General features: G+C 43.6%; 1 long non-coding RNA gene across 3 annotated transcripts; it reads left to right on the forward strand.

Moving 5' to 3' along the window:
• Positions 1–3,194: 3,194 nt before the first annotated feature.
• On the forward strand, positions 3,195–19,463 carry LOC104912435. 3 transcript variants are annotated; one of them, XR_004160810.1, is made up of 3 exons: positions 3,195–5,404; positions 6,197–13,298; positions 14,056–19,463. It is a non-coding gene; the product is annotated as an uncharacterized LOC104912435 (long non-coding RNA). The 3 variants fall into 3 exon arrangements; XR_004160811.1 differs by lacking the exon at positions 14,056–19,463 and adding an exon at positions 5,709–5,865 and having other exon boundaries at positions 6,197–13,833; XR_004160809.1 differs by lacking the exon at positions 14,056–19,463 and having other exon boundaries at positions 6,197–13,833.
• Positions 19,464–20,741: the final 1,278 nt, after the last annotated feature.

Here is a 20,741-nt window from a genome sequence, read left to right on the forward strand (position 1 = left end):
AAAAAACCCAGAAACTTCATATTTGTAATTTGAAAGGACTTTTCCTTTCAGTTCCATGCCTCTGGTTTCTTATTACTGGAATAGCAGAAGTTAATAAGGTTAATAGTGTGAAACAGAGTGAAATGAGTAGCACCAGAAGCACAACCCAGGTCCTGCTGGGTGCCTGGCACACTGCTTCCCTGCCCCAGTCGGGAGGGGGATCAACCTGGCCTGGCAGATAGTAATGGCAAGTGGTCACCGTGGAGCCTGGAAAATGGATTTTCTTTTTTCCCCAAATAGCATGAGAAAGGGTATACCTAAAATAAACGAGAAGCCCTTCATCTACTAGGTAAGGAGATAGGGAAAACCACCTATTCAACACAGAACTTGTTTTAGAAGGTCAGATACAATGGTACCAGAAACTTTGGAAAAGTAAACTAAATAAGATGCACAAGAACTCAAGGCCTTTTTTGGACTAAATGTCAGTCCACGTGTCAGCTGGGCAGTGAACTTCCACCTGGTCCTCTTCAGCCTTTGCTTTGCTTCTAACAAACCAAATATTTGCAATCCCTGCTCGCCCTTGGAAAAGCCATTGCCCTTCCCCAGGAGCAATCCACAAAACCTAAGAACAAGCTCCAAAAGGTCTGCAATACAAAAGCTCTCAGGGGCTGGTTGAGGTGCTCTGCAAAGCATTCAGGGCTTTTGAATGTTTGTTCCTTTTAGGCACTGAGTGGCTTTTTTTCCCATGACAAAGTGATCTATTTCACAGCTTTTAGCCCAAAGTGTCAAGCACTCAAGCAGTAATTGGACCTTAACGATTGCTAATATATTTCAGCACCTAAGGAATCTATGCAAGAAAGGCAGGTAAAGGATGGAAACGGTCTGCAGTTAATTCCTGCCCTCCCCTTGCAAGGGTTTGTATCCCCTGCCTCCCAGTCTGTGTTTTTACTGAGTGGCAATTAATTAAAAAGATCAAGATAGAAGAAAGATGGAAACCTTATTACTGGTGTTATATTTCCATTCTAGTTTTGCCCAGGGAAAAAAGTTTCCCAGGAGATTAGCTAATAGTTAAGCTATTAAAGGCCTTGAAACTGAAAAGGTTATTTGCAAGGTCAGGCAACTTGACTAAGCTCGTAGTTTCAAAATTATCCTGGGTTCCTTTACTAATTCATCGATCAAAATGACACGTTTTAAATTACAGATGAAAATGCAACAGATTTAAGTTCCCATCATGTAACCCCTGCATGAAAACTACACATTACAAGCTTCTAACCATAGTAATTTTAAAGCGAGAATGGAACATTTGTTCTTATTATGAAGTGCTGATTTACTACAAATTCACAAGAAGCTGAACCAGCCTTCACACTGAAAACACACCATCTCCCCAGCCACTCTCAGATACAGTTAATGCAGTATTATTCTTCCATTAGCCTTAGTCATCTTTCTGATTCCTAGTTTAAAGGAAGGGATGCACTTCCATGAGGTGGGAAGCAATAGAGAGATGTAAAGAACGGCTTTTATCATGGATTCACTTCAACACTCTTTATGGGAAGCCAAGAGATCTGCAGGACATACAGATGGACTTCTATACAGTAAGGATGATGGAGCACTGGAACACGTTGCCCAGTGAGGTGATGGAGTCTCCTTCTATGGAAATATTCAAGACTTGGCTGGATGCCTACCTGTGCAACCTGCTGTAGGGTACTTGCTTTAGCAGGGGGGTTGGACTCAATGTTCTCTTGAGGTCCCTTCCAACCCCTGTGATTCTATGAGCTTCTGGGACCTGTCTGTCCTTCTAGGGTGGTTGTATGGGGTTTGGGGCTGGCTCTGTCGTTCAGCTGTGGCTCTGTTTTGATTTTAAATATAATGCTAGGGCTGCCATCTGGGGATGATTCCAATCTGGGCACTGCAGGTAGTTGCCTTTGAAACATCATGCTTTGAAGAGGTGATTTGAAATCAGGTGCAAAGGGTAACTGTCTGTTTTTCTCAGGAAGAACATGGGGTATGACCTTGGGAGGGGTCGAATAAACCCACATTAATACATCCAGCCAAGAGTGGAACATCCAGAAGAAATCCATGTTATGTTTGAGGTGGGGCCATAAAATAGTCAGAGTGGAGGTTGTGACCGGGGCTTTTGCATCCCATGCACAATCCTAGAATCTCACAAGAGCCACATCACCCCAGAGCTGTGCTGTCATGGCAGAGGCAGTGGGGTTGGTTTCCTTTCCATCTGGCCGCTCTGCATCCTCCAGCAAAGGAGTCAGCATTTGTGGCTGCAGCTGTAGCAAAACCCATATGTCGAAGTTTGGATCATTTTCTTTCCCATCCCAGGCATATGGATTTGTGGCTTGTTCAGCTAATCGCCTTGCTGGCAGGGCTGCACACAGCTTAATAGCCATGGGGAGGCTCAGGGAGGAGCTCACCTGTCCTACAGGGCACTTCTCATTCTTTCTCTTCAAAAGATGTGACTCATTGACATAAATTTCGTAGACATCCAGTGAAAAATGCTACTGGATAATAACAACCTCCTTTCAAAGTCTCTGCCATCGTATGTCCCGCTACTTCAAAAATTGTTCCTGTCAGGATAATGTGTTTATAAGTTGGTTTTTTCTTTTTTCAATGTGAATCAGTTGCAAAATATTCGGGCAGAGGGACATATGGAAATCATATGAGGCTTTACTGCGTTACACTTGAATGTGATCCCTGGAGGGCCAGGACTCAATGCAGGGCTGCCCAGCACCACCAAGAGGGGATGCATGGGAGGAAGGGAACCTGGAGCTCCTTAGTCTTTCATTTCTGGGGGATCACTGAGCTACCATGGCTGGCAGCAGTGTTTGGTGATGGTCAGAAATCTCCCACTGAACTTTTTCCAGAGAGGACGCGGGATTTGGTTACATGAACACCATCTGTGTTTTCGAAGCGTTTGTTTTTTCTATCAGAAACTGAAACCCCCACTGGAGAGCAGCCCAGGTCCTGGATCCATAGCCTGATGTGAGGCTTTGCAATGCCCCGAGCACAGTGTCACCCATCACGGTGATGTCTCCTGGGCTGGCACCTCTCTGCTGCCAGGAAACAAGACATGAATGATGATGTGAGCAGGGGATTTACCTCTTCACCATCCCTGGAGGTGTTCCAGAACCATGGGGATGTGGCACTGAGGGACGTGGTCAGTCTGCATGGGTGGGTGGGTTGGGATTGGACCGGGTGGTCTCAGAGGTCTTTTTTACCATAATGATTCTGTGATTCTATGATACTATAGATCAGCTGTAGGAGCTGCCCATGGCTCTGATTGCTGTTTGCATGGTAACCCCACAGCAGCGTACACAGAATCGTCACCCCAGCTCAGCTCATGTGCTTGCTGTTTTGCTTTTACCTTTGCTGTTCTGAAGGTGAACAACCTCTTGCACCCACACAGAATTCAAGGGGTGAGAAAATGTATCAGCCACAATGATAGAAAAACAGTGCAGGCCTACGTGGGCAGGAAAGTAATCTGCTTTGCAGAAGGGCCGAGGCAAATGTTGGAAGGAAGAAAGAGAACAAGAGGGAAGGACAGACATCTGCCATGCAGCTCTGTTGTGTAACAGAAGCAATATGTATGTTCGGACCAGAGCACACACTTGTTTACTGGGGCAATGCTGCTGTCACGCACCAAACAAAACCGAACATCAAAGCCACCGAGCACTTGCTAAGCAGCAAGTGTGACCATTCATCATGTAGGGCTACATACATGTTATTCTGCAGTGGAATGCAGTGTGTTGTGCTAGAACATAGTGGCAGACAATTCTAAATATGCTGAATGATGGAGTGCCTTTGTGCAGGGGGAGAACATCAGTTAGCTATTACACTGTGACCAACATGCTGCTTGGGTTCTTATTCAAGTCTCTCTGCCAAAGCTGTGACATTAAAGCTTTCCTTGCAATCTTGTGGTGGGTAATTTTATTTTTATATTTTAACTTGATGCACTCTATCCTGATACCTTTGTTGATGTCACTTCTGTGGCTCGGCACTTGTGGAACAAGAAATGGCTGAGTAGATGCACGGGTTCTGGTTGGAGATCATGCAGACAGCACATTGCAAGCTTTCTTTAGAGGACAGCACGTTGGTTATTATTAAACCAGAAAACATATGTGAATAATTGAGGAAAAGCATCCAGCGTTTAGCTCAGAAAGCCAGCTTGCTGAGAATAATGTATCTCTGCATTCTGACCTGTTGCTGACAACAAATATATTTCACTGTTACCTGGATAGCAGTGATGAGATATTTTTTTTTCTCGTCTAAATGAAAGCCAGTTGGGAGAAGCTGGCAACAGACAAATGATGCTCATTCCACCCCTGCTTTTACTTAATGGCTGATATCAAGATCCTCAGCATTCACTGGTGACATTACTATTAAAAACATATTTCTTATCTGGCTCTTTTCTTCCTACAAATCGATCATGGAAATAAATCTGTGCCAATGGAGCAGTGAGCATGCAACCGTGGGAAGGAAGAGGACTGCAGCCTGCTATGTGGTGCACCTGCCTGCTGCTGCCAAGCATTACCTGCATCCAGGGACTGCAAACTCCATCCCCAGAGAGCCAAAATGCAATGGACTCCATGGGGACAGTGCAAAACCCTATGGATAAAGGAGGTTCTGTTAGCCCCTGTGTGTCCCACACATTCAGGAGGATGTGGAAGGTCTCTCAGGTTGTTGATCTCTGCTGACGCACTGGCAGCACCAGGATAGTGGGTAGATGATTCTTGAGGTGATGTGCAGTGTATCAGTATATCCATGTGTCATTACATCAATATGTGGCTGCGGGAAATTGCTGAGTGCAAAATAATCTCCGTCAAGATCTGCGTGATTGTTGATCGGTACATGCATGATATACGATAGATACACCATCCTATCCAGATCAGGTCTCCAGGATTTAAATATATATGATGAATTAAAATTTTGTGTGAAATTCTAGCTGGTTCCTCTGGTGACTATTGGAAAACATGAAGCCTTTCATCCCCAGAAAGGCTTTTATTGGGGTAGATGAGTAAGTGCTTCACAGCCTTTTCCATTACGGGGGAGAACATTTAAACCACCAGTGTGGTTGAGAAGAAATGAAATTTCCTTTCCAGATTGGCTTAAGGTGCTAAAAAATGCTGTAATTGTTGTTAGTGCCATACAGACAAGGTGAGACAGCATGGAGAATGAGATGAAATTTAACGATAAGTGATAATGTCAGCTCTGTTCACATTAACCAAGCATAGTTTGAGGTTATGTTTCTCTTCTAGTTTATCTGAATTTCTCTGTTTTTATCTTATTTTATTATGTGTCCTCAGGGCATGGACAAAACTTTACCTGATTGTCTGGAGCCAGCACAGAAAGGCATAACTTTGGGCTTCTTAAGATCTACAGATGGGAACCTCCTGGCAGCGTGTGCAGAAACAATCAGGTAATCGTCAGGGGATGAGAGAATCTGGTGACCATTTCTGGCATTCAAAAGGGAAAAAAAACTAACCTTGTAACACCACCACCTAAGGACTAAACGGAAAAAGGCAGTGAAAGGGCCATAAGGGGAAGGAAGGCACTGAGTGCCTCTGTACTTCATCCTTTTCATAATTGTTTGAGTTGGAAGGGACCTTCAAAGGCCATCTGATCCAACTGCCCTGCAATGAACAGGGATGCTCAAAGCTGGATGAAGGTGCTCAGAGGAGCAATAGACATGGCTGAATCCAATTGATTTTCTCTTCACATAGTCCTCAGGTAAGAATATGCTCAATCATTTAGCTGTGGAAGAGATGCTGTGTGCTCGATGAGGAGCCTATCACTCCTCCTGCGGAGTGGGCAAAGCCTACTGAGAGCTGTACTCATGGGGGTGTTCATGGGACCAACTCACTTCACTGAATCACCAAGGTAGGAAAGAACTCCAAAATCATCTAGTCCAACAATAAATCCACCACCAGTATTTCCCCACTAAACCATATCCCTTAGCACAACATCCAAATGTTTCTTGACCATCAGAGTCAATTACTCAACCATCTCCCTGGGCAGCCCATTCCAACACCTGACCACGCTTTTGGATAAGATGTATTTCCTAATATTCAACCTGAACCTCCCCTGGCACAACTTGAAGCCATTCCCTCTCATCCTATCAATAAGAAGAAATAAGCTCTGAGATATTCCAGCCTGTGATATGTCCGAAAATAATGTGCTATGGCATCTCCTATCACTGTTTTCCTTTCAGGCCCACAAGGACAGCACAGGATGAATCAATCATACAAGATGGATGAGGCCACTGGGTGATGCCTGGGTGAAAACCGCTTCCAGATTTCACACCAGCTTCGCTTTTGTGCACTGGCTGAAAACACAGCTTTATTGCATGACCATAAGTAATGCAGGAAGGCACTCACCACTCCATTTTGTGCAGCTTTTGTTTGTGATAGTTTTAATTTACTGCTGAAGTGAATCCGAGACTGATAATTTTATGATTTTTTTTACCAAGAAAAGACATTAAGCTACTTACTTTGGCTGCACTTCCTACTCTGCAGAAATTATTTATCCAAGCACAGCGGCAAAGTGGGTCAGGGGAGGAATAATAATAATAATAATAAAAAAAAGAAACTGCCCACAAAAATCTTGAATCCCTTGCAGAAGTTGGATTAAGGCTCAAGATACTGGATGCAAACCGCTGCCACGTTCTCCATTTCAAAGGAAAGGTGTCAGCTCAGGCAGCGATGTAAAAGGCTGCAAAGTTTGGGCTGCAAAATCCCATTCCCACCGTTTGCCATGCTGGCCACAAAGGAACAGAGAGTTGGATTTGGCTCTGCAAGCTGCTCTGCCTTTTCCTCAAGGGATATAAACCCCAAGGAGTGACTTGCTTCATTGATTCTATGAAAAAGAGCAGAGAAAGCACTTGGGAAAGTATGGGTATGCAGCAGTGCTCATGGGGAGGAGGGGAGAACAGGGAAGAGAAAGCTTTTTTCCCTGTATTTTCTACCACCAACTGCTCAGTTTGGGTGAAATAGGAGAGTCACATCTTTTCCCAACTCTCTGAAGTGAGGCAACTTTGCTGAGGCCCCGGCTTGAACCGGACTGTGCCCAGATATCATCAGATCCTGCACAAGAAAAATAAAGAGCTCAAGTTGCAAAAGAAGAGCGATGGAGGAGTGAAACTCGAGAGGAGCATGCAGTTTGCTGACAGCTCCCTGCAGCTCAAACCAACCCATCAGGGCCGCAGTAAAGCCTTGGAACAGCAGCATTGTGCTCCAGGAAAATCAGCATGGCGCAGCCGGGAGGGGATCATGCTCATGCAGAACGATCTCTGCAGTGGCACCAGAGGAAGAGATCACACCATTTGCAAAAGCAATCTGTGCAGGTGAGAAGGGAAGCACAAGCCACACCAGCAGCTCAGCTAATCAAAAAGGATCTAGCATTAATAAGCCAGAAGTGGAGGAAAAGAGATAAAACCTGGCAAGGCTGTTGGCAGAAGGATGCTTTTCTCATCTCACCAGCAGGAATCCAACCCACAAAACCAAATGCATTTCTTACATTAGACGATCAAAACCCCATCTTAATCCTGAGAGACTTCAGGTGGCATAGCATGCTGTTATTTAATTGCACCTTCCAGGGCTGATTAACTATCCAAGCAGCAAGGCATCTCCACCTCCAGTAAAAGTAAAGGAAGAGAGAGCAGTGGGATGGAACCTCTGGACCAAGAAGGTATGACAGCCCACGACAGTGGGATCAAAGTAATTCCAAGTTGAACAGAGTCTGATCTTAGTGAGGCTAACTGGAGTTTTATTCCCAGTATCTCTAAGGGCATCAGTAGTGGTTGTAGATCCAGGCAGGGTATGGGTGAGATGGGGTGCAGGTGGGCTGGATGCAATCTGCTGGATCCCAGCCTTGTCAGGAAATTTGGTTCATTCTTCAGAGCGATGTTGTCAGTGACCTCCGTTGACTGTGTGGAGCATCACAGACAACCCTGTGAGCACAGCCCACCTCTCCACTCTGGGAAATCGCTCAGAACACCAGAGTCACAAGTAGAAAAGTGCCTGAGCCAGCAGGAACAGGCCTTCAGCTGGGAAGGTGGGTAAATTTGGAGCAAGAAGACCAGTGTTTTTGCAAAATGAAATTCCAGAATAACTTCAGATTGCCTTGGTTAAAGCCAGATTTGTTGCCTTGCTTCCATTTAAGTTAGCTGTGAGGTTGCTTCTTTTCCATAGGTGTTTCCGTGGCTACTTAATGTAGTGAGAGCTCTAGCTTCTCACTTGGAAAGTAGGAATTGGGACAAATTTGAAGAGCTTTTAAAGGGGTGAAAAAATAGCTGAGTCAATTTGGCCTCTCCTTTACTCATCCACCCTCCCTGACAAGACAGATGTGACATTGGTCTCCACAAAATGATTAGAGGTGAGACCTGTGGGCAAACTGGGAAGTACAGCTCTGCCTGTCCCATGCGATCATCCCTACTGAAATGTTTCAAATAAGCCTCAGCTTGCTTGCAGATGTCAGGATGAGGCAGAGAAGTTCATTTCCTCCTGCAAGTGAAAGGTCACCGAGGAGCAGGGCTCGTGGCAATCTCCATGTGTACCCAGCAGGCATGATGAGAGGGACGTTTGCCACACAGGCAGTGCCTGTTGCAGCTCTGGCTTGCACTGGTTGTACATATTCAACCCCAACCACCCTCTGCCTTCCTAAAAGTTGGTAAGTTACTTTCCCTCTGATATTCTGAAGAGCAGCTCTTCAAGATAGGTGACTTCCAAAGTGGCTGATTGTGCAGACGTGTCATGGCAAACAGGATGAGAATGCGTGCAGCTGGAGGAGTGCTGGGGCTATGTATTTTGCAGAGTTTAGAGTGTTTGTGAGCATGGCCTGAGTCAGCAGTCTGTGTTTTCTCCCAGGCAAGAAGAGATATTTCATGCAAACTTTGCCATCCTGTTCTCGTTTCCTGTGTATAAGAAATGACCTGAAAGCAGAGAAGGAGACAATGCAGAAAACTGTGATGCACGAGGGATACTAATAAGCCAGGGGCATTTCAAAACAAAGCTTTTCAGCAACTGAATTATTTAACAGCAGAAGAGTTGGAGAAAAGGAGGGGATTTCTGAGCTGGCAGGGTCTGCTCTGTCTATAGGGCTAACTTGGCACTCCTCCGTACAATGCTGGTGGATTTACTCCTGCAATCTGTGCTGAAAACAGGAGATCAAGGGGTTTTGAAGGCTACTGAGTGTTGTGTCTTTGCTTTCAACAAAGCTGTATGTTCAGAAGGGAGTACATCCACAGCGCTGTGGGTGCCACCTGTCACTGCTACTTTTTCCAATATTAATCTTAGTACTCCTTCTCATAGCATCATTAAGATTGGAAAGGACCTTCAGAATCATTCAGTTCAACCATCAACCCACCCACCATGCCCACTAACCACGTCCTTAGTGCCACGTCAACCCTTCCATTCCATGCACAAATCCTTTAAAGGTCCAGTTTTAAGGAAATATGAATCCCATTTTTTGAAACAAAAGGATTATACAAATCCTATTCACAACTTACAACAGTGCCATGCTTTCTGTTGCTAGGAGTTCCTCTTAGAAAATCAGCTCAGCTTTTGGGGGTCTGCCTATCCGATAGGGTAACATACAGCTTGAATGCAAGCCAGTCAAAGCTCAACACCTCAGCAAACTCAGTCCTCTGAGAAGCAGAAGCTGAGCAGCCCACGTGGGTGCTACTGGAGTCCTCCTCTGGAGAAGATGCAGAGCTGAGGTCTGGATCACACATGGCTGGGATGGTCCCAGCAGAGGCTTGCAGAGCTCTGTGTTGCACCGTTGCAGTTCAGCCTGATTTGCATTAGTGGGGCCTGGTCTGGCCTCATCTACTGGCTCAGCTTCTCCCCATTAGTGAATCCTTTGACACTTACTACCCTTCTTTTTGTTTCAAGATCACCATAGATTGGGAACTCAGCCTCAAATGAATTGCTTCATGTCTAGAATTTGTCACTGCCCCCAGATCATCAGCAGACAAAATGACTCAAAACATTCATCACCATTATTGTAATTATTACTGTGATTGCTGCTTATTCCCAGCAGAAATTTCTCACCAAATGATCCCGGATAAACCTTCAACAAATGTTGTCTTATTTTAAAAACAAATAATTTCCAACAAGAATAGCAGGCAGTTGCAGCTCCTTTGGCTGGTGTGGGCTCAGAGCTATGATGTGCAAGCTGTGCTCGTATGGGTACCAGCACTGGGCTCTGTACAGCCCAAGTGAAAACAGCAAAAGGTAACTGGGAAATAGATGTCAACAGTGCTTCTAATCATCGCAGGCCTCCTTAGACACATGTTTTTAATTGCTTTAAAATAATAATAATAAAAAAAAGAAACGAAATAAAAACAGTCATGAATAATCTAATAAGCTCACCAACCACCTGTGAAATGTGGCTTCCCAGCTGCACAGTATCAAACACAGGAATAGAAAACAGAGCATTCTCCGAGGCAACGTGCATCCACGTCATTCCAAAGCCGCAGAAGAGAAATGCATTAATGCCATTTTTGGCTCACGGTGTGCATGCCACTCTGTGTAAGTGTGTTGGAGGAGTGGTTGGTCAGAGAATCTGCTTTAAAGTAAAAAGCTGGGGAGGGGATATGGAGGAGGAAGATGACATCGTCGACAAAACCCCGTGTAACAGTAATTTAAGGGATTGCAATTTGGCAGGCAGAATTGCTTAAGAATAACGAAGCATGTTTGCCTAATATAAAGATATTCAGGAGTAAGTGCTCAAGCAACGTTAACATGTAGAGCTGCATGGGAGGCTTTATTCAGAAAGTAATTTGTTTTCCTGCTATGAAAAGAGGGTTATGTTTGCTGTGTTTTGGAGCCACCCCAGCACGTGTCCTCGCGACGCTGTTTTTCATGGGAATGAGCTGTTTCATGGAGGGAAAAAGGTAACATCCTGACATGGAGGAAAAAAGAAAACTCTATTTTCAAGACTGTTCTGACATGTTTTTCTTCTACGCAGAACCAGACATCAAGTACAGCTTCTTAGCCACGACACTAAGTGACCCACCCAAAGAACTCTTTTTCCACAAACAATATAACGTCGGGAGAAGGAGCCTGAGAGGAAAAGCAAACAGTCCTTAAAGCAACTACTTTATTTGGATAGTTCTGAACCACTGGCGTTGGGGGCAGATTTTAAGTCGGTGGGCGTGGGGAGAGGAAAGCTGATGGTTTTGATTTGAAGTAGCCACATCAAAACCCGTTTTAGTGAATGGAATGGCAGTATTTTGAAAAATACATCCTTCTTAAGGGGATGTTAGGGAAAACAGTCCCGTGGCCTGCTGAATGATAAAAGCCAACGTGTTGGCTGAGGAGGAAAAAAATTGCCTGGAAGTAAGACAGTTGGATCAGTGCAAGGGAACCTTGTTCTGGTTGGAGCAGTACCTGTTTGGTGAAGGAAATCATTATGCACACGTGTTGCTGGTGGGCAGGGAAGTCCTAGCGAGTAGAACAGACGCCAAAATGTTGTTCTTTCTTTTCCACCACATGGACTGCTGACATGGAGCAGTTGCCACGCTGTGTTGGCAAGACACTAAAAAGCAGTTGTTTTGCTCAGAAGAGATCTGGAGCCCCAGTTAAAGACCTGTCCATCCATCCTGTCTGTGTACAGCCTACCAGCCAAGTCCCCAAGGCACTGCTGATGGATGAGCCACAGACCTGCGTGCTGTTCTGCTCTGTGTTGAACAATAACATGATTTGGAGCAATAAGGACATGGAAAGTAGCTACTGGGCAGTGAGGACATCTCTTACTGAGTCTTCTAACCTTTGGCTTCAGCTTTCACTTGTACTTCTGATCACCACAGTTTACGTTTTAGAGGGGAATGGTGTTCTGCTTCCCATGCTAACCAGATCACTGCATCTCTCCCAGATGGATACTCCCAGGTCTAAAGGAAATATATATATATTTCATCAAAGTCCAAGCATGTAGCAGGTGACCACGGTGTGGCAAGAGCAACCAAGGGCCACCATAGCAGCAGCTTCTTCAGCAGGCCATGAAACTTCTGTCAAAGGCAGCCAAAGATCAGGACCTCCACAAAGGTTTCTGAGATCTGGAAATGTGTTTTCATTCTGGTGTGGAACAAGAACCAAAGTACCACAAAGGTTTCTGAGAATTGGAAATGTGTTTTCATTCTGGTGTGGAATAAGAACCAAAATAGTCAAATGCTCCACCGAAATGGAAACAGTTTTCTTGTTATTTTTGCCATTGAAACATCTGTTTTCAGATTGAGATCAGGGTTCTCATTTAGATCTTCTCTGCTTATAAATTGACCCCAGAAACTCTGAAAACTTTCCCATGGAAATATTATTAATGGGACTATTTCACTGTGAGATGTTTTGGTTTGGATGAAGCTGCATTTTCCAACAATCTCATTAAGATATTTGAGTGGCTTCAGTCTCAAAAGCACAAACTATTTTTTCTAGCATTTTCAGATCCTACTGCAAAAAAAAAACAAAAAAAAAACCAACAAACAAGCAGTACCAAAGTAACATTGTCACCGTCAGATATGTAAAATGAGATCTGTATTATTGCCTGTTACAGCCTTTTATCAACGGATCTTTGTTCACAACAAATCTCTTACAAAAATGAGAAAAAAGAAAATATCACAGAATACCTCCAGACAAGGCTCTCAGTGCCATTCAGCAAGGATGCATTTTGGTCATCAATCACCCACATTTAGGCAAGCAGTTAGAAAAGCCCAGTTGTTCCAAGCCACAATGCTTTCCTTCATTACATTAATATCTCCCTATTAAAAAGACAACTTCAACACATGATCTCCAAGAAGGATCATAGTGCCTTATTCCCAAGGTGGCCATTGTGGCATTGTTTAAGATTGAAAAGTTCACGTACTTAATGCCCCTAAAAAATCCCAGCTTTGTGCAGAGAGGTTTTGTACAGGCAATAGTTGATCTCACACCGGTGCTGCTGTTACTCGGCAGCTCCCAAGACACCTTGGGGTCTCCAACCTTCCCAGTGAGAAGTTATGGATACCCTCTCTGGAGATGGACTTTTGGACTGGAGTCAGGTATTGAGCAAGCTCTGAGCTTCAAATGAGTGGGAGCTGTCTGACACATGTAACTTGTGCTTCGTGCCAGGGCTGGTTGAAGCGCTGACTAAATGTCTCCTTATTTCTTCCCTTCCCAGCACTGCATACTTCCAAGCTGTTGCATTTCCTCTGCTCATCTCTAATTCAGGCTCTTTTTTCCTGTTCTTTTTCCTTGCGAGCATCCATAGTCCAGTCTGGGATTTCACAGAGAATCTGGTGCCAGGAGCCATTTGGATGATGCCAGCCTGCTGAACACACCCAGGTAAAGGCCAGTGCATGCTTTGCTGGATCGAGCCCTTGCACATCCTCCCATTCAGGACCACACTCCCTTGTCCTTACCCCAGGGATGGCACTGCATGTTGAGATCTGCTCATGGCTGCCCCCTCTTTTGGCATCACCTCCGCCCATCAATGCCTTCCAGGGACATATTCACACTTCTCAAACCCACAGCTTTGGAGTGGGTTTAAAATTTTCTCCGGGCACATTCCTAGGGCCTCTGGCTTCCAAACTGTCAGGAATTTGCCACACAAACATGCTCCTTCCCCTGATTTGTTTCTTCCAAGTAATTAGATCGGGGATTGTTTGCTACCTGTCATACCTTGGTTTAAGCCATTTGGGAACAAAGTGGGAGAAGAAAAAAAAATGAGAGGCTCACAGTGGATTAAGACTGCTGATTGTAGTAACAAGAGAAGGTATTTTAATGACAGGTTTAAGACTTGCTAAGTAACTGCTGTGAGGATTATGAATATATTTTGTAACAGGGTAAGATTAGCAGATAATCCCTTAGGAAAAAAAAAGAGAGAGAGATTGTGAATTTTTTGAATCTTTTTCAAAAGAAAAATAAACTACAAAAACACAAAAAGCCTTAAAAAATTCTACACATGGAAAATTTTCCTTTGAAACATTGGCATCATTAAGTATTTCGGGGTCAGTATCTTTGGTGGGATAATGCCGATTTATCTTAACGTGAGTAAAGAAATGTTGATTTGTAGCACATTTAATTTGAGCGTTTCTTAAAGGAATTAACGTGCTTCTTGCCAAGGAGCAGCCTGGCATCCTCAGCTGCAGGGAGCAGTCCTCAAGGAGCAAGCTGACTTTCTTAGAAAATGAGCTCTTGCTCCAGAACAATGCCGTCATTGATACCTAAATGTCATATGGAAATTTCGAGGACACTTGGGGCCTTTCTCTTTCCTGACTCCACGAGACCTGATCTTAACCCTCGCCAAACAGGATGTCTGACCAACCATTAGCTTTGGATTTGACCCTTTCTTTCTATTCATCGTGAGGAAGGGAAGCGATGCACAAAAAGCTGTATTTTCATTAATTATCAGCAGTAGGAATTCACTGCCTGTAACATCTTCTTGGCTGTATGTACACGTTTCTATGTTCATAAGATCTGTGTGGGCAGATCTCTGCTGACAAAGGATGTTTTTCCAAGCAGCGTTGGGGCTCTGCAAAACCAGCTGAAGACTTGGCTGCTTGAAACCGGTGAGGGGTAGTGTTGCTCAGACCTCTACCAACTATAATGCAACCCATAGAATCATTAAAGTTGAAAAGACCAATAAGATCATCTAGTCCAGTCATCAGGCCATGTCTGTGACTGCTTTAGAACCTGTCACTCAATGTGACACCCTTTTCTTGAACATCTCCGGGGATGGTGACTCCATTACCTCCCTGGGAAGCATGTTCCAATCCCCTCGACCCATGGGGAAGGATTATGTCTATTCTCTGGCCAGCAGAATTTGGGTCTGATTTCCTCTTTCTTTTTTATTAAATGTCATTTATTCAGGTCTGAAGAACTCTGTAAGTAGATTTAGAAATGAGTCAGAAGTTTTTCCAAGAGAATGTTATAGGCTCATGGATTTGCCTTGAAGCTGAGCATCACCATAGCTCTTTTCCAACTGCAAAATCATGAGTCATTGGATCCAGCAAGACTCAGAGCTCATAGGGGAAATTTCTGATCAAAAGTGTTTCTGAGCTATGCCTTGACAAATAGCTTTTTTTTTTTTTTTTTCCCCCAAAGAGGGAAGTACTATTATTACCTTCTCTCATATAGGGACCTTGAATGACTTACCTCAGTATCTCTTCACGTAAAAACAGCAGAACAAAAAGCATTCCATGGAAATAAAGAGAGGAATTAATAGGGTGTTTTCAGTAGGAAGCATCTCACTAATATTTTAGTCCTTCTCAGCAGAGAGACTTGAAAACAACAGCCAAACATCAAACTACGTGATAAATCCCAGTGGCCAAAGGCTTCACTCATGGACGTGTTTTTCCCCCTTTCTGACCAGTACAAGACATACCTCACATCCCAGAAGCAGAGGCAAAACTCAAGCTAAATTGCTGCTGCGACATTAAATTATGTTTTAGGGCCACAGAAGGGCTTTCTGAGATTAAAGAGAGGGAAATGAAAGCCAACAGTGATTTAAATGAAGGTAGAAAACAGAGCAAAAAAGGACAAAGTGCTCTGGATAGAACTTTCCTCAAAGCACACTGAGATCAACGCGAGCCATATTTCTTATCCAGACAGGTTTTGCAGCAAGCCTGTGGTTAAATGTCCAGTTACAGTCTTTGTTTGGTCCATGGCCACAGAGAAGCAGAAACTGCTTTTTCTCCCAGAGAAGCAGTTCCTTGCCAAGTATCCCCACACAAAGAAAACAAACACAGGAGAAGGCATCATTGCAGATACCCAGGGAGATAAGCTGCAAAAACATGTGCTCTGGGCAAAAGTGCAAGGTGCAGAATGTGAGTTCATGATCTACATGTGTTCTTCACTCTGTTTTGTTTATTTTTGCATGGTTTTGATGTGTTAAATTAAGGGATAGTTCATGGCCGTAAGTCATCTTCTTGCTGTCGGAAGCCAAATAGTGGGAAGCAGGTATCTCGCACATCAGAGGCCAGCTGTTTCACAGGGAGACTTCAAATGACTAAAGTGAGAACATGAGTGGTTGTGCCGTGGCTCAAAATATTGAAGGAACTCCAAAGTTTTCGGTACAAAAATTGCCTTAGGTCTCAGCTGCAAATTAGAAAGGGATGAAAATATCTGCTCCTCAAAGCGTTTCAGTGATTGAGATCATCAAACTATCAGAACTGGGGCTGAATTTCCATGATCCTTCTTGGTACAGTTCCTGCTCCAAAGGCTTTATTTGGAGCAGAACCAGCCCGTGCAGCACGTAGCGGTGAGTCCAAAGAGGTGATCCCAGCCCATGGTTGGCTGTACTCTGATTTAACACTCATCTGACCTTACTTTCAGCATAGTGGAGGAAAAAAATGACCCATCCTAACTCAGCCATCCAGTTTCCTGCTAAATCTGTGGGTCCAACTGCCTCCTGATATTCTGTGTGCAATATGAGGTGGAAATCTTTAGAAGGGCACAAGCAAAGAGATCCTACAGTTTGGAGAAGAGATGGATTTTCTCAGCACTTACAAATGGAAAGTTGGACATTTTTCTTTTCCTTTTCCAAAATATTTTTCCCATGCAGGCAGCTGGCTATATTACAAAATTAGTGCAGCACTGATCTGTAAGTGCAAAGACACCGTAAGGAATTTTGGATAAAGTCTTGAGGGTACGATCCTGCTCAAATCTGGCTGTTGGCCTTTGAGAACCAGCTTGAGTTTTCCTGATGTGTGTTTCCACAGTGCTGGTGGTCTTATTAACCATGACAAGTTAGGCAGCAACAAGACAACAAGGAAGAATCAAACCTTTTCCATCATTACGGGGAAAAACTGAGTATGCAGGAGCCACAGCTACTGACATTTAAAATCCATCAACCTTTAGTGTAGAGATCCATGCTGTAGCTTGATGGTAAACTCAGTGGCAGTATATAAAGCAGAGTAATTAAGCTTTGCTATTTTTTAAACATGCTTCAGTCCCCAAAAGAGTTTGTATAAAATGCTCTTATGGACTAATCCATCAGTGTGGATGGGGATTGAATTCATCTATTAATTTGTTTCCAATTAATAACCCAATCGATTCAGAACAAAAATTACTTTTTGCAGCCATTCTGTATTTTCCTTTCATATTCACCATAACTCACTGATGCCAATAAAACCACCAGGACAGGACCAATGGCACCAATAGTCATGTCACTAACTCACAGCTCAGCATCAAGGTTGCAGCTCTCCTGTGTGTTTTCCCAAATCCAATTTAAGCTCATAATATACTTTATTAGCTGAAGACAGAATATTTAAACTCAAAATATTTTGTTTTTTAAGTTTCATCTTTTGAAATGGCAATTGGCAATATTCAAGCCACATGTTAGCCACTTGTTTTTAGGACAGAGGGTGTACCTTAGTACAAACCTTTCTCTGTTTCTTGAAAAAACAACAATAAACCACCCTTTGCCTTTTATCCACATCTGGCTGCAGCAGAAACAGTGACCCATGGAATTCAAAATTTCATACTTCACTGCTGCAGGCAAAGTCCAGAGGTTATTCTCACTGTGTTTGTGAAAGATGTAGCGCTGTCAGGAGGAGAAGTGCTTATTGAAAAAACACGTGGGGTTTCTGTTTCCAAAAGTTATGGAATTAAGCAGTGATAAAAGACTTTTTAATCCCAGTAGTTGTTCATGGGATTTAATAGGGAACGGCTCAGTTGCTAATTGCAAGACAAGAGTAAACATCCCATGTCAGATCTCATGCGTGGAGTGCTACAGCTCAGCAGCTCTGCGATGCAGAAGTATCTCCCCAAGGGTCTGCAATTCCAAGGAGGCTGTTAAGTATAAATTACCAATAATAGTAACCTCGATTTTAAGCTTATGCTAAATATATTGCAATACCACAGTAAGTCAAGCTTTCTAAGAATTCAAGGAGGGTAAGAATGATCAGAAAAAGGAGGGTGAATCTAAGTTATTTTCCTAATGCCACCATCCAAAGATCATCTTTGTCCATTTCTGAAGGCCATGAAATAGAACTTAAGGTTGGTCTGAACTGAGAAACTAGGAGTTACAGTCCAATCCTTATTCTTTCTCTTATTCTGTCTGAGTAGCAGCCTGTTACAATTACTGCATAACCTTTAGAAACCCTACGCATGAGATGGATGAGTCCAAAATCTACCATTATGTTAGTGGCGTGGTTTAGTGCACATGGTGATGATGGGTTGCTGGTTGGACTACGTGATCTCAGTGATCTTTTCCAACTTTAATGATTCTATGATTCTATTATTATTATTTTATCATTCCTCTAACTTATCACTTGCCCAACCTCATCACTCAAGTTGCCTTCATCTGGTGTAAAGGACTCCCCACATTTAAAGTTGGACAGTTTTGTGGATGGGAAAATGCAGTCAAGTGAATGCATCTCTGTTGGAAAGAGATGTGAAATCCTCTGGCTGCCTCACCATTCCTAAGTGAATTTTTGCCCATGCTATGCTTTCCCCCAGCAAGATCAACACACTGCTGCTTGGAAGGGAAATGTCTGATTCCCAAATCTGGTTCTGGCTGGCATGCTGATCCTATCATCTTTCATGTGTGTGCAGGGAGGGGGGACTTTACAACTTTAATGATTGCAGAAAGAAGTTCATCTGCCAGTGCGACCTTTAGGAAGCACATTTCCTTCTGCCTCGCATGTGATTCTGAAAAACATTTGGTTGACATCTTTCTTTGAAGCTTCCCAATCATCCTACGTATCTACAAAATCCGAACAGCAAACCATTGACAGAACCACAGTTTCACAATATTTTGATTAAAGAACAACTCGTCCTCTCTGCTTTGATGCTTCCCTGTCTGTGTTTCCTGGAGGCAGAATTTCAACACTGAGCAGGACATTGGATCTCAGCCATTTAAAGGGGCAATGCTTTTTCTTTGTGACGTTTGATAAGGAAAACACCCTGGAAGCAGGGCGTGAAGCAGGTATTTAATTGCTTTCCTTTCTTGGGACACTCTGGAGGATGTTTAAGTCCTTTCCTGACTAATCACCTTCTTTAATTACATCAAACATGCTTAGTGTAGATGCAGAATACGAACAGCATTCTTATAGTTGTGTTTATGCTTTCACTAAACATTATGCACAATAACCTTTGGAATTGAAACAGTGACAAGTGAAACAATCATTCCAAGAAGAAAAATGCTTTACATATATAGTGTCATTGATAATTTCTATTAGAAGAAGGAAGATCTGAGTAATAAACTCCCTATTATTTGTTTTAAACCCCAAGTCAGCCAATGCACTGCATCTTATTAGTTATATGGGAATCATGGAAGTATTTCTTTCCACTCAGATTGCCTAAGAGTTAACCTAGGCAAATGGCAGAGCGTGCTGATGACACCAAGACCATGTAGATAAATTTCATATGCTTTCCAACACCATCACATTTGGTTTATATCAGCAGTGCTGAATTCCTCCGTAATTCCCAAAATTGCATTCCAATTAGTTGACATCCACATTAGCTGGATGTTAATCTGGTTAAAAATAAATGCAAATGAACTCATATGTGCTTGGAAAACAAGCTATTCTCGCTTTGCTGTTTTTTGGGAGGCATCAGCCGTCTTTATTTCCCATCCCTTCAAGGCCACTTGAGGGGGTCACACGAGAAAGGTATTCTGAAACACACGAACAAAGGTCAGTGCAAGAGGAGAAATGCCTGTCCAGCTTCTCTGAAGGCCACCTTCATCCTCAGCTCCAAGCCAGATCCAGGGGTTCACATAGGAAGTCAAGGGGAATGGCCTCACCGCCCATCCACTTGTCTGTTGCCAAAATGGCACGGGTTGCTGGCTGTGCTGCCATCACTACAGCATTCTCCCAGCTGAGAAGGAATGTGATTAATGACAACACTTTTTCTGGCATGTTACGAACGTTTCTAAAAAGAGTTGTAATCAAATTGTAAATCTTGCTTTCCCTTTTCCCCCAAGATCTGTTTGCCCATCGTTCTGTTTCTAGGGTTATCTATGCTAGCACCATCTGCTGCATCCCAGAGATATTACAGGCTTATTAAGAAAACCACTTTTTTGAAACTGAGGGAGCATCAAAGGTGTGAGGGATATCTGCTCCCAGGTAGCTTCCAAGGAGAAGCTCCAGGTGATGACAGATGAGCCCAGGCCATGCAGTGCTTACTCCCCAACCTTATTTACTTGCCCAGTTTGCTCTCTCAGAGCTCCCAGTGTTCCCATGCAAAAATGCACAGTGGCATTTCTATGAGCCTGCAAGGGGGCTGGCCCATGCTGGGTTGGATTCTGTGTCCCTGATTATAAGGGCTTTAATGTCCATTTCCCTGCTCCTTTGATCCTGCCCATGGCATGCAGAGGAAAGGAAAATCTGGCTTTTGTCTGAAGCACATTTAACCCCGCTGCCCAGAAATGGGACCTTGTCAGTCAGTGGATTTCATGGGTGGATGAATGAGATCACAACAGTTTTCAGTTCATTAAAAATAAATGGCCTTCCTACCTCTTGCTTTGGGTCTGCTAGGAAATTAACGTGTTTAATATCAGACCTTAATGGCAACAGAACACAACATTATTACTTTTATAAGACAAATACAAGCAGTAGCTATATAGCTCATCATCTCCTGAGCTGGGGTGGATTTCAGATGAGCTCCTGCTGCCCAGCTGGTACGAAATCCCCAGTAATAGGCCACAGATGGCACTGCTGCAGCCAGGGGTCACACAGGCGTTCTGCTAAATTGCTCCACGGGTTCTGGGATCACATGGTCTCATCTCCAGCTGCAATTTCAGACGAGTTTGAAGTCAGGAGAAAAGCCTGCCCAGAATTT

This window comes from Meleagris gallopavo, chromosome 10 (assembly GCF_000146605.3).
Source record: "Meleagris gallopavo isolate NT-WF06-2002-E0010 breed Aviagen turkey brand Nicholas breeding stock chromosome 10, Turkey_5.1, whole genome shotgun sequence".
NCBI classification, from domain to species: Eukaryota; Metazoa; Chordata; class Aves; order Galliformes; family Phasianidae; genus Meleagris; species Meleagris gallopavo.